Source organism: Arvicanthis niloticus, unplaced genomic scaffold (genome assembly GCF_011762505.2).
Source record: "Arvicanthis niloticus isolate mArvNil1 unplaced genomic scaffold, mArvNil1.pat.X pat_scaffold_357_arrow_ctg1, whole genome shotgun sequence".
Classification (NCBI taxonomy): domain Eukaryota; kingdom Metazoa; phylum Chordata; class Mammalia; order Rodentia; family Muridae; genus Arvicanthis; species Arvicanthis niloticus.
In genome coordinates, this window is record NW_023046010.1 from 4,918 (window position 1) to 9,823 (window position 4,906).

The window sequence follows — 4,906 nt, forward strand, 5'->3', positions numbered from 1 at the left end:
CAAGGACCCTTGCAGTAAACCAGCAGTAGGAAAGACACTCATTCCCAGGCACTCACACACATAATCAATCCATCTTTGCCAGGCTTTTGAGCTCCATAAAACACTCCCTTTTATGTTTTCCATTCAACTGGAATGAAAATTTCTATTGAGTCTCATTCCAGACGCCCCATGAGACAGAGGTACCTTTCAGCAATCGGTACTTCACAGAGCACGTCACCATTGACAGAGAGCACCTCAATAAACATGGGTCAGAAATGAGGGGTTACTGGATTTCACCCTGAGAGGTTTCCTTCTCTAAGACCATCACAATAGAACACCTCTTTCATCTCAGGTGAGTCCCAGCTTCTCTCATACCTCAGATGTATTTTTATGAGGCTTGATTTTTACAGGTAAAAATATATAAAGTGTGTATGTATATATGTATGTAAGCATATGTATGTATGACTTGTTAGTAAATTTAAACTATAAAACTCTGTTTTATAAGCAGGAAGAATATAATAAAACAACATTAAAAATAGTTTTAGGAAGAGTCGGAAAGAAGGCGGCTACCGTCTGAGGTGGCCTTGGGTGGCTTCTGAGCGTTCCAGTCCCTCGCCCGCTACCTTCCTTTGGTTCCCACCATGCCGATGTACCAGGAAACATCTGAGCCATCTTTGCAAGCCCTTGAGTCTCGCCAAGATGATATTTTAAAGCGCTTGTATGAGTTAAAGGCAGCAGTCGATGGCCTTTCAAAGATGATTCATACCCCAGATGCGGACTTGGATGTAACCAACATCCTGCAAGCTGACGAGCCTACAACTTTAACCACGAACTCATTGGACTTGAATTCCGTGCTTGGAAAGGATTATGGGGCGCTGAAAGACATCGTGATCAACGCAAACCCAGCCTCCCCACCACTGTCCCTGCTTGTGCTGCACAGGCTGCTCTGTGAACGCTACAGGGTCCTGTCCACTGTGCACACACATTCGTCTGTCAAGAATGTACCCGAGAATCTTATCAAGTGCTTTGGGGAGCAAGCTAGAAAACAGTCCTGCCATGAATATCAGCTGGGTTTCACTCTGATTTGGAAAAATGTGCCCAAGACACAGATGAAGTTCAGTGTACAAACAATGTGTCCCATTGAAGAAGGGAGCATTGCACGTTTCCTGTTTTCTCTATTTGGCCAGAAGCATAATGCTGTCAACCTAACCCTCATCGATAGCTGGGTGGATATCGCCATGTTTCAGCTGAAGGAAGGGAGCAGTAAAGAAAAAGCAGCTGTGTTCCGCTCCATGAACTCTGCCTTGGGGAAAAGCCCATGGTTGGTTGGGAATGAGCTCACTGTAGCAGATGTGGTGCTGTGGTCCGTGCTCCAGCAGACTGGGGGCAGCAGTAGGGCAGCGCCCAGCAATGTGCAGTGGTGGCTTAAGTCCTGTGAGAACCTGGCCCCCTTCAGCACTGCCCTCCAGCTCCTTAAGTGAACTGGAGCAGCTCATCTTACAGGGTTCAATGGAAGAGTGGCATGGCTTCCAGTCTGCTGTCAGAAAGGGACTGGTCCAGTTGTCAGGCATCAATAAAAGCACCACCATTGATCTATAAATAATAAATAATAATAATAATAATAATAATAATAATAATAATAATAATAATAATTTTAGGATACAAGTACATCCAGGCCAGGTGCCATAGCCATCCTCATAATAGGCTGAAGTTAGGAAGCCATTTAATTTCTTTAGAAAATTACACAGCTATCCAGTTATATTATTTGAGGTACAAATTGCATGGACATCCAAGAGTTGCACAGGCTGTTACACTAGGAGAGAAGTGATTATTTGTCACGTTGCCTTATCCTTGGATGGAGCAGCTCCAAGGATGCGCTGAGTCAGCTGCCCAGTTCTCTTCCCTAAAAATACTTTCCCTTCATACAAATACAGCCAACTTTCAAGGGAGCAACAGTTTGTCATAGTAGGTACAAGTACAGATGCTAGATTCTGAATGAAATGAGCTCAGATTCTAACTTTGCCTCCTAGCGGTGCACCATTTAGCTGTCATTTAACTTCTCTGAGGCTTTCCTTCTGCCTGATGACGTAAGGGTTTGGTGATATTTCCCTCACATGTTTGTTTCGAGGACTCTAAAATGGGCTTAGGACTTTACCTGTTGGCCTATGTGTACGTAAGACTAGAGGAGGAAGATGGAGCTCAGATGTAAGAAAACACGTAACTTCGAGAAAACCGAAGTCATAATAACAACCTGCTACACGGGAAGGAAAATGCCATGCTCTTTGATCCTGTCTGCGGCACCAGTATGCCAGACTTGATTTTATTTTGGAGTAAAGTGAGTCTTCGTTTCCTCATAAATATGAAGCACTAGGTACAATGTCCCATGATCACCAGCTTCTGAAACATAGAGGATGCTGTTTGTTCTACAGGAATGCCAGATGATGCTTCACTCACAGTATGCCTTTCCTGACCAAGGTGATAAGAAATGGATGAGAAAGACAGAGTTAAAGGAAAGATCAGACCTTCAGAGAAAATGAATAACTGAGTCTCACATGACCTCTTCTCAATGGCTCTTTTTCAAGGTCCCTTTCACAGGGCACAAGGATTCCTCCCTTCTCCCAACCCGTTTAGAAACCATCATAACCAAGGCTGTATTAGGTCACGTATTTCGGCAACATCAAGCAAGCACATGCTGTGTGTCTGAAACTCTGCTGTATTAGGCAAAGTGGGTGGGTAAACAAAAGCACCAATTTACACAACCAGATAAGATACAATCTGCACCCTCCACTCCCCACCCCCCCCAACCCCAGGAACTTATGGTCTCTGTTTAAACAAGATCTCCCATGCCATCAAGAATCAAAATAATGGTGCCATGTCTGATCAAAGGTAGAAGAGGAAGAGACTAAGACAAAAGGAAAACGGAAGTTTTGCGTTACTTACTCATTGCTATTACAAAATACTGGACAGAAGCAACTTAAGGGAGAAAAGGATTTTGGCTCACAGTTTGATGGTATAGTCCATCAGAGCGAAGAAGTCAGGTGACAGGGGCTTGAGGTAGCTGGTGCCATGGAATCTGCAGTCAAGAAACAGAAACTCATAAATACTGGTGGTTTAACTCTCTCCTTTTTATTCAGTCTAGGCTCCCAGCTCATCAAATGGTGTTGATGACATTCACGATGGACTTTCCTAGTTCAGTTAATCGCCCTCCTGGACTTGCCCAGGAGGTTTGTTTTCTGGGAGATCTTAGATGCCATCAGATTGACAACCAACATCAGCCATCATAAGCTTTGTTTGGTGAGGATTGCAGACTTCATTCAGATGAGAATGCGTTAGCATAGGGTTATAAGACTAAAGAAAAAGTCAACATTGATTTGATAAAAAAAAAAAAAAACAAAAAAAAAAACAAAAAAAAAAGAAGGCAGTGGTGACTACAGGACCCTTTGCAAAGGTACTGAGACCTGAAGAAAAAAAGAAGGCCATCGTATGCATAGTAAGATTCATAGGTGGAATGATAGGGAACTGGTGGTCTGGTGTGTGGTGGGGGGGGGGAGGGGAGAGGGGTCTGAGGATCAAATCACGGTTTTAAAATTGTATTTATTTATGTATTTATTTGTGTATTTATTTATTTATTTATTTGATTCATGCTATGAATGCAGCCCTGCTATCATTATGTAGCCAAGACTAGTCTCTTATTCATGACAATCATTCTGCCTTAGCTACCCATGTGAATGACTACATCCAACTCTGAAAGACATTCTTATCCATTCCAAATTCCACCAGCCAACATATCCTGCAAAAGGGGCACCATTATGAAGTGATAAGACCAACCTTTTATATGATGTTTCTAATAAGCCAAAGATGAGAGCAAATCTCCCAGACTGGAAAAATGACATTATCATTTACTGAGAATGTGAAGTATTGTGAGGCACACGGCATATCCGTGAGTCCAGCAGAAGACCCTTCCTAGACTTTCAGAGTTTGTAGAATAATGGAATTACTCGTGAAACACAAAGAAGAGAGTGGAAGAAAAGCCCTTGAACAAGACACCCAGAAAGGATGCTCCTGCAGGAGTAGATACCTGAAAGGCCACTTGTAGAGTTTGATGGGCAAGAGAAGGATAGGCTTGAGAGAGATGACTGGAAGAGGAAAGCAAGCTTGGGTAAGCAGGTCCAAGGTGACCATGTAGCTTGGGAAAATTTGCTGAGGCCACTCAAAAGGGGATTTTGTTGCTAAATTTCAGATCAGGAAGAGGAACAAAACTCGTGTAACCACGTTGGCAATCAAGTATGACAATGAGGATTTTCATAATAGAAGCCATATCCTGGGCACTCCGTCAACCAATATCTGATTCTGTAATTAAAAACATAAGGCTCTCCAAAGTCTTCTACTATTGAAAGAATAGTAGAAGTATTAGTAAATGCTGTGATATTTGACACCCTTTCATCTCTATAATGGAGCTGTAAAAATGTATCTGCATTAGGACTACCAGCATTAAACTTGAGAGGACTAAGGCAGTTCATACTTTTATGCTCTGCTTGTATGGATGAAAGAAAGCCAGTTCTCATGGCACTGACTTGACTTCTCCAGTTTCTCAGAAAGAAGAACAAGCTAGCCTTCCGCTGAGGACCAGGATGTTCTCAGCTGGGAAAAGCACTGTGTGGGGTATTAATAAGCTAACTACACTATTGCCTTTCTTGCTCTTTAATGCAGGCCCAACAAAACATTTCCTCAAAGTGTGCTGCCTCTGAAAGGATTTGTGAAGATAAACTACTGAGCAGCTGATGCATTTCCCCCCAAAGCCCACCAGCTACAAAAGTCACCCCGCTTCCTTCTGTGTTTGTGAGCAAGTCTTTGAGAGGCATTCTCTGGACAAATAAATGGGGTCAGGTGTAAACTAAAGGAGAGTAACACCTGTCCCTGCATCTGG

The 4,906-nt window shown here is 42.9% G+C and overlaps 1 pseudogene; it reads left to right on the forward strand.

The window, feature by feature from the left end:
* The first annotated feature begins 535 nt into the window (after positions 1 to 535).
* On the forward strand, positions 536 to 1,579 carry LOC117701957 (aminoacyl tRNA synthase complex-interacting multifunctional protein 2 pseudogene; annotated as a pseudogene).
* The last annotated feature ends 3,327 nt before the right edge of the window (positions 1,580 to 4,906 follow it).